Source organism: Pinus tabuliformis, chromosome 5_2 (assembly GCF_031772625.1).
Source record: "Pinus tabuliformis cultivar Carrire ecotype Pingquan chromosome 5_2, CPIR1, whole genome shotgun sequence".
NCBI lineage: Eukaryota > Viridiplantae > Streptophyta > Pinopsida > Pinales > Pinaceae > Pinus > Pinus tabuliformis.
The window spans coordinates 720422059-720432533 of record NC_142306.1 but is presented as its reverse complement, the minus strand read 5'-3'; positions in this window follow the sequence as shown (position 1 = coordinate 720432533).

The following is a 10475-nucleotide window of genomic DNA, read 5'->3' as shown; positions in this document are numbered from 1 at the left end:
CCACCTCGCATAAAAATTGAGTGATACTTTTTTCACTTTCAAGATTTTCAAAGTTACATTTTTTTTAAAATCATACTTAATTCATCCATAGAGTTAAAAAATAAACATATAATAAAAAAAGAGGAAAGTAAGACAACTCAAATAAATATGTTGCATATCTAGATAAAGAGGTAGAGACCTCTAAGTGTTGTATGTATTAAATCTAAAACTTTTCGATCTAAAGCCTTAATCATAATAAATCAATAGTCATGGGGCTAATACTTCTACCTAAATGACTAAAGGAATCTCTTGTGCCCATGTTCAAGGCCATTTGAATGGATTGAAATTGTTAGTTTCTATTCTTTAGACAATATTTTTCTTAGTATTTAGCACTTAAACTATATAGAGATTCTTTGAATTACTTATGTAGATAGATCTTGCCACATCCCTACAAAGTTTATTTTTCAAACGGGTTCCATGATTTCCATATTTTCCAAGGTATCAACAATTGGACCACCTTGCATAAAAAATTAGTGATACTTTTTCACTTTCAAGATTTTCATAGTTACATTTTTTTTAAAAGTCATAATTAATTCATCCATACATAAAATTCAAACATAAAATTACTAACCTAATTATTTGAAAAGAACATTTAAAAAAAGGTGAATTAAAATGTGTTTATATATTTATCTCAAAATTTAATCTTAACTAATAAAGTAATCAATAAAATAATTGTTGTATCAGTATCAAATGAGTTAAATAACTAATAGGCAAAAGGATCCGTCATCATCATTTTCTCCAATTTCAAAGATAAATCAATGGCTTTTGAAGGAGGGACACATTTTTCAACAATGTAGGGCTCTTCATGCTATTTTGGAAAGAAAAATTCAATGTGAAGAACGAATATTTCTTTACTGCCTCAGGTGTGGCTTAATCGTTTTTCTCTTCCCAAGGAATATTGGGAAGAGGGCACCATTGAATGCATCAACAACTTTGTCAAAGTATACGAGGCTACTAAGAGAGGAAGGTACACATCATACACTCAACTATGTTCTTACATGAATATCTCTTAGTATTTTCCATCCTCCATAGATATTTATTATCAAGATAGTGCTTAGAAGGAGTCTCTAGATTATGAACATGTCCCCTTTTCGCTGCAGATACTATCACGAATACAAGAATCTTATTAGGGACTTTCTAATGAGTACTAAGGAATCCTCTCAAGAACACCCTTACCACAAAGAGAAAGATGATTTGGGAAAAGTCCCCCAAAGAAGAAGAAATTTGACTCCTAAGAGTACCTCAAATCCTGACTAAATCCCCATATTTGGTGATTTCGAATCTCTCTCCACTCTAAAGGAGTCTTAAGAGTAAGAAACCATTCAATCAAGCATATAATCAACATAAGGAAAATCCCATAACCCTCTATCGAATCCTACAGAGGTTCATTGCACAAGTCTCTTAAAAAGCACAAACAAAATCCATCACCACAAGAAATTGTTAGCTCCCTTATAGAAGAAGCTTAAGAAGAATCCCTTCCAGAAGATATGGAGATGGATGACCCACAATCAATTTCCCCTGTAGAATAATGGCATGGAAAATATATGAAGGACATACCAGATTGTTATGATAGGATTTGTAAAATGTCTATCTTTGAAACAAGGAAAGAATCCAACTCAGCTCAACTTCTTCACCATCCAGTCTCAGGGTTCAAAAGAAGGATTTCAATGTGGTCTCTAGGCAAGACAAAGAAGCCAAAAAATGAGAGTGTAAGAGAAATAATACACTAATCCAAAAAAATGATGAAAATTTAATGAGCTTAAAAGAAATGAGGCTAATGTTAAAAGCATTTCAACCCTTGAAATCTTCAATATTCAAGGAATTTTCTATATAATCATGATTATTGTCCTCAATTTTCAATTGTCTATCATTTACAAAAGAAACTTGCTAGTCCAAAAATCTCTTGAATTTATCCAACCTACACATAACTTTTTCTTATTAATAAAATTTCTATTTAACCAAAAAAATAAAAATAAAAAATAACTTGTAAAAATACTTTAATAATATAACCATTATATTATTTATCAAATAAATTCAATAACTTTTAAAAATAGTTAATCCATATCCCTAAATTAAATTGAGTAACTTATAAAACTACTTTGATAACATAACCATTGTATCATTATTAAATGAATTTAAAAACTTTTAAAGATACTTAGTACATATCCCTACCTTCCTTTTTAGTTTTGTTTTGTTTTCTTTATCCTAAATTGATAAAAAAAAATATTCCAAGAACTGAATTTGATATCTTATAAAGACGCTTATGTTTAATATATGAACGAATATGCATATCATGATTTTCAGATTTGTGCAAAAAAATTTCCCACTCTATGCCCTACTTATAACATAAAAGAAAAGAAGATATTGATTAGTTGTGAGATATTGATTCTCGCTGCCACTCTCTATGCCCTACTTATAACATAAAAGAAAAGAAGATATTGATTAGTTGTGAGATATTGATTCTCGCTGCCACTATTGAAATTATGTGATTAGCCGTGCTGAAATCGAGATATCGCCCTTTCTTTTTGTTTGTGATTGATAAAAACATTAAAAGTCCACCGTGCAGGACGAAAAAGAAAAAGTATGGACTCTGCACATAACAAAAAAGGAAGAAATTGTCAGAGTGAGTGTTGTGTGTGACCATTAAAAAACTCCTTTCTCAATTCTTTCATTATGAAATAATGAACATGTGCTAGCACAATAATGGAAATGGATGGAAGTTCTGGAACTTTAATATGAAAAATTTAGTTAAGATATTTTAAACTTTTTAAAATTGCTATTTAATATTAAAGTCATGGTCATATAACATTGTAGAAGAATTTAATAGCGTACCCATGGTGTAGTGATTAGGAATATAATAGTGATTTTCAGCTGGAAAGCCATCATTTTGCACAAATATTATCACACTATTTCGAGCCTTCTCCTAAAAATTATCATCGATGGAGAAACTTGATATCGCTCTAGGAGCATAATGAGTGTATAATAATTTTATAATTCTACAAAACCATTACCGTTGTTATCACTATGATTTTATAATTAAAGATATATACCACACATTAATGTTGGATGTACTCCATCATTTTTGTAAAACAAATCTCTACTATAATGTCATATTATTAAAAAAAATTGTTTTGTTATACTAGATTTCTAGTAAATTTTATATAAAAATTGGTTTTTTCTTTAGAGATAGGTTTTCATAATTTTTTTCGTATAATTTTTTTAATTTATTAATATTAATAATTTATATAGAATTTTTAATTTATTAATATTAATAATTTATATAGAATTTTATCTTTTTGATGGTGAATATATCTACCAAAGATATAGATCAATCTAAATGAAAAAGGAAAGTAAAGACATCAAGTTTTGGAACCAATTAAAGACATGAAACCCAAAACACTTTAAGAAAAAATATTTTGAAAATCTTTCAATTTTAATAAGATAGAAGATTGAAAAGATTTTCTTTCCAAATTCATAAGTTAGCTTTTCAATTTTAACCAGGTAGAAGATTGAAAATGTTTTCTGGTTATTACTTTTAGGCTTCTACATATTAAAGGAAGCCTCAACTATTTGATGGTGGTAAGACCATGAGCAACAGATGGAGGTATATCTATAGGATGGCTTAGTATTGAGACTAACTCGTTGGCTCCGAAAGGTCGAGAAGCGTCAATTATGCAAAGAACATGAAAGATGGTGTCAAGCACTTATGTTTTAAATGGAGGTCAAGTGATAACTCGAAGATGTGGTGGTGAAAGGCTGGTGTTTGCAAGATTCGAGAGTGGATGTGAGTGTTGATGAAGACCACTCAGAAAAATATCATATTGTTGTTGTTGTATGTGTCTTTAATGTTTTCCATGGAAGCATTACAGGAGGGTGTTAAAAGTAATTCTTCCATGTCATGTGTAGGTGTCACTGTGAGTCCTTACGTGTGAGTCTAGAAAGTGTTGATTCTTATGTAATGAGTTAGACTCATAATCTATAAGTGTGGAAGTTAATGTGTTAAGTGCTATATATTATAACTGTTGAAATAAATAATAAAATAATATCTGTGTAATTAATTTATATATTATGCAACCATTATCTCTCACTACTCTATTTAAATTTTTATCAAAATTCATAAAATATAAAAATATCATATCTCAATTTTTCAAACTATTTTTAATATCATTCATATTTATTAAACACAAAATTCTTATTTACAAATTATTTAAATTTAAAAACAATATAATCAAACCAAATAATCAAACTGATAAACCACTACTACTATTGATCTCAATATTATCATTACCATATAAAGGGGAAAAAACAACCGAGGGAAAATATTTTTACCACCTTAAATCAAAATAAACTTATTCTTAATAATAAAACCACAAAACCTCTTATAAAATCCTAATAATTGTGTCAAACACTTCACAACATTTCCCGCTGATAAAATCCTAATTAAAGACACAAACAAACAAAAATAAAAAAGAAAATAAGACACAAATAAACAGATTTCCTTTATACATAAAATAAAGTAGATATGTGAATACTCTATATCATCAATCTAGAATCCTTTAATCTAAAATTTCAATCATAATAAACGGATAGTGGTAGAGCTATTACTTTTATTGGCATCACTTATATCCATTTTCAAAGTTCTTTCACTGATTTCTAAGCTTTTGGAAATATTTTTTCTAATCCTTTGCATTTAAATTAAGCAAGGATGGATTGAATTTCCTATTTTGTAATTTTTTTTTTCTTCTAATATTTTTGTATATTTCATTTAAAAAAAATATCAATATATTTATGTAAATTTAAAATTATCACTTTAATAAATTATTTAAAAAAATAAATTATATTAATAAAATAAATTATATTAATAAGTTTTTTTGATATATCAATATGTTTATTTATTTTAAAATGATGTTTTCAAATTTTCTGTTTTTTTATAAATAATTAATATATAAGCCTTAAATATTTAATTTGTATAGAATATTTATTTTCAATAATAATTAATATAGAAAACTAAAATATATTTTAAAACTAAATTATGTTATTTTCAATTTAATTAAAAAATATATTATAAAATTAAATTAAAATAAAATTAATATAAACTATTTTGATTTTAAAATGAATTATGGTTTTCTAAGAATATAGTATTGATAAGCCATAATATTGACACATAATATTATAATAAATATTATTATAAAGTAAGTATGAATCTTTATGATAAAGTGGGCATGAATTTATGTAAAAATTTTCTAATGTGTTTTTTAAATACATATATGTCTAATACATATATTCATTCTTTTTATAATAATGATAATAATAATGGGAAATAAAATTACAATTTATTTTTCTATAATTTTTTTAATTTTAACAATATAAGATGTATCATGCACTAAGTATTTTGATATCTATTATAAATTAATATCTATCCACACTAATTAACCATTTAATTTATATAACTATATTAATTATATATTAATCCTATCCTATTAATATTACTACTCATTTTTTATTAATAAATATATATATATATATATATATATATATATATATATATAAATAAAAGATAATATTTTTATTAAATAAATTAAAAAAAATAGTTTGATAAAATAATAATCATATCATTATCAAATGAATTCGATGACTTATAAAAAAAAATAAAAAATATGTGCTTTGATAAGATACTCATCCTATCATCATCAAATGGATTCAATAACTTATAAATATACTTAATCTATAAAGGTATATGCGTATCTTACTTTGATGAGGTTTGTAAAAGCATTTCGTTCTTCTCAACAAAAGCAGTTTTCCCACTTATTTATATATATATATATATTAAACCTACCGATATTGATGGAAAATTTCACAAGTTGTGAGATATTGATGGTACCAACCACCATTGACATTTTATGTAATCAGGAGTTGTGAGATCGACAAAAGATTCAAAAGTCACGTGGACAGGCCAAAAATAAGACTTTGCAGAAAACAAAGAAAGTAGGAAATCGTCGCTTGTCACCATAAAAATAGACTTGCATGATGAAATAATGAATGTGACACCACACTGTCTGAAAGTGACGGGAGCTCTGGAAACTTTAACACGAAAATTCGATAGACAGAGAGATTGAAATAGATGCAAGTTCCGTGAAAAATCTTGTTCACATATGATATGTTTTACAAAATTGTCATTTAACATTAAAGTCATTGTAATATGACATTGTGTAGTGATCATTTTATATAACTAGAATAATTACGCGTGGTTGGTTGATATATGTTTAAAGTTTATATTAAGTACATACACAGTTATATTAGCAAAAATATTATTAATTAATTAAATATTTATTAATATAAATATGGTTAATTAAATCTGGTTAATGATATATTATTAATTAATAAATAAATTTTTTATACATATTGTTATTTAATAAAACCTTCCATTTATTCTTATTAATTAATATAGTTTATATTATTATTAGTTAATTAATAACTTACTATTAATAAATTAATTCAATAAAAATAAATTAATAATTAACTCATTATTAATTAATTAACTATTTATTATTTTTTAGTCATTATTAATTAATTTTATCTAACAGATTAATGGAGTCAATAGATTAATATATTCAAGGCATTTATTTAATTCAATAGATTAATGTTATAAACATAAGGGATTAATAAACCCAAAAGAGCAATATTAAACCCATGGGATTAATATTATAAACCTTAGATATATAATCCATAAGATAAATACTATAAACTCTAAAATAAACATGGTTGACCATGTTTTACTATGGTTGATTTTCATATTGAAATAATATGGAGACAATTTGACGCAACCATAAGGCTGCTACACCCTCACACCTTATTGGGACTATTTCACCCATAAAACCCTTTAAAGCTCCATGCCCACACATACATGTCGGAAGTCTAGCTTAGTGCTTTTCCTTTAAAAACGGGACCACTTAAGCTATCAAAAGCATTTATTGAGGCTTTAAGCCTTTAAACCATGGACTTACACTTTATCGGAGCCATTACACTATCGAGAGAATTTAAATATGTGTTTTAGCCTTTAAAACCCTACTTTTACCATAAAAACCCGAGACAATAAATGTATTGGAAATAATGGGAACAAAGGAAATACAAAGAAAAAACCCCACTGGAACCCTTGGACCGGATCTCAAATATTATAGGCTCGCCTCTATAAATATCAGCGGATCCATCCTTTGGTCCATCGCATTCCCACTGTCACTCCATATCTTCGATCTCCGACCGACTGATCTCCACCATTCAATACATCTCTGATTCAATGGTCAACATTGATTCCAAATATTTAAACTATCACCAATTCTCTGTCGTCGATCTGCGGGTAGCAGATCCGACGACCCACATCTTATTTCTAGCAGAAAATTTGTACGGGGATTAATTGCCCAATAAAGCGGTTTCCTTGTTCACCCTCGCTGCTACGTGTTGAAGGGTGAATTGGATCGAGTGATCACCATTCAATACCACTTATAGTCCTTCCACCACCCAAAATACCATGCACTATTTCGAAACCGCTTCCGCGACCCAATAGCCATGGTTGATTGCGATCTAATGGCTACGATTTAATCGCATATCCCATAGTCGCATTCCTCCAAGCTAGGCTCTGTCTGCTCTAAAGCACTGATCCGATATTCTTACAGACTCGATATGGATATAAGCCACCTTTTATAAGATTTCAAATCCGGATTTCGGTTCTGGTTCTGTGTTTTGCGACGATTCTTAGTGTAAATGGGATTTTCGCTTGCAGGACCAAAACTATGTAAAAGAGACTTTGTTGACCCGTATCAAACAATGATATTTAAAAGAAAGCCCCCAACTTCTATCAAACATACGATTTAGGTGTTAAACATAAAAAAATAAAGGGATAATGACCCAGCCTGAATACAAAGAATCTGAAAGCATACAAAGCGTTCCGCTGGCCCGATAATCAATCATAAACACAACAATATCATTCATTCAACATAAAATGATTACAGAGTCTCACCTTTGCTGATTACACAAATTAGAAGACCTCTATTTCAATTACAATCCACATAGTATTCTCCTCTCCTGAATCCTTCTTCTTTGGCTTGATTCTTCAATTAGTCACCTATGTTCCTAATCTACCCATAGGCTTACAATTCCCTCATGAATTCTCTCTCTCTGTCTCTCGATCCCCCTTCTAGAAAAGAAAGGAAACTACATATATGTTCCCCCTTCTAGAAAAGAAAGGAAATTACATATATGTTCTATCTAACAGTTTCCTTCCACAAATGAAGGAATTCACTATATTTTAAGAAATTAAATCCTACTCTAACTAATCAATATAGCTAATTGGCTTGATCTCCACACAAGGATGATCACTTGCCATTTTATTCCCAATTCTGTTTAGAATTAGGCAACAATTAACCACTTGCATAATTTGAAATTAATGCAAATTAAATAACCAATTCTTCATCCAAACTTTCATTAGCCACAACATGTGACCACACCATCACATTCTTGGCTAGACCTAGATGCTCCTACACCAGACTCCCAAGGTTAAAATAATCATGATCTCCTGATCATGTGCTTCTGATCTGTGTCCTCTTGGATCCAATACTTTGTTCGGTAGTCTATCGTTGGTTACTGCTGTTGTTTGTTGTCCTTCAAGTTTCCATACTTTATGTTGCGTTGTTCCATTAGCTATGCTCTCATTTTCTGTTGTTTTCTTCTTAAGATAACTTACTCCCTTTTGGTCATCATCATAATTTATATCACACTTCCACACTTTAATTTGCAATTTACCATTACCTTCACCTGTACCATTCTTTCCACCCAATCTTCCTTTCTCCTTTTTTCCTTTATTTAGTTTATTGGAATGTTGTTGTATGAGTCTCCACAATTCATCAATTTCTTTGTCCACTTCACTACTCAGATGATGAATACTATTCTTCTGCAACTAATTGTGTTCCTGAATAAGAACATCATAATCCCTGTGCCAATATTTTTCCATATACATTTCTGAAACGTACAAATAACTTCTCCATTGCTCCCCTGCAATAATTCTAATTCCTTCTTTTGGTTTCTCATTCATGGCTTCACCTCTTCTTACTTCAATTCTCAGTATGCCTGCAATTTCACAAATTTCTTGAAAACTAAGAATTCTTCCTGCTTGCTTAGATACTTGGAATACCTCTTCTTCTAGTAACTTAATTTTTGCACCCTTAAGGATCATGGAATGACACTTGTCTGCTTCTGATATGTCATCTTCAACCCCTTCTTCATCAATAACTCCATGTAGCACAATAGTATTATTGTTACTATCATCCCTTGAACTCATCTCTAGTTCAACAGTTCCACATTACAATTTCAACGTCATTCCATCTTTTTGAGACATTCTGATCTCATCCTTCCTTACTTCGATATGATATTTATAATCAATTCCTTGTTTCAAATTCACTTCAAATTGCCTTGTTCTTGCATATAAATATTCACCAGAATCAATCAATTCATTAAACACAAAGGGTTTACCCTATTTCCTCATTATGCCAACATTTCTGACATCTTCTTTCTCATATTTGGCATTCATGACAACTTTTTCATTCTCATTAAGTTTTGGTTGTACAGTCTAATCACTTATCCTTGCCTTTTCTTCAAAAGACTTAACTCATGCCACAAATCTGCCACCTCATTTGGAATTTCTCCCAAAGGCTCTGCACAATCTTTACTAACTTCATTGTCTACAACATCCATCTTTAGTCCTTCTTTACTCTGGCTTTCTTCAAGGTCAATAATCTTCAATAACTATTTAATATCTACAAAGTCTTCTATATGAACCTTCAGTAGATTTTCTCCTTTGGCTCCAGTCTTTAGTAGTTGTCTAATATCTGCATACTTCACTACATCTATGTTTAACAACTACTCTTTCCCCTACATCACAATATTATGTGAATTTTCTTCTTCTAACTTCTGAGAAATCATATCTTTTCTTTTCCCTTCACTTATGACAACATTAAACAATTTCCTTACTTCATCGTATTCTACATTTCCACAAAAAATATTAGTTTCAAAGCTACGAGACACCAAGGTCTCCTCAAATAATTTCATCATCAACTCTTCCAATTGACTCCCACTTCCTAAATACACCATAAGATTATCCATTTTCTTTGTATTAGCTTCATCAGTTTTCCAAAGAAAATTGTTTGTCCTATGTTCATATGAATGGATCTCTTCCTTTCCAAACATTCCTTTGCCATCATCCTTTTGACTTATCCTTTGGATATCATTTGACTAAACATCTTCCTTCACTTGACTGTAACTTTTCTCTTTATTCTTCATGTGACTGTGAGTATTCATCTCTTCACCTGTTAATATAGCAGTTTCTAATAACTTCTTGGCTTCCCTCAAGTTTACATGACCTGCAATCATACAACAATCATCAGTTT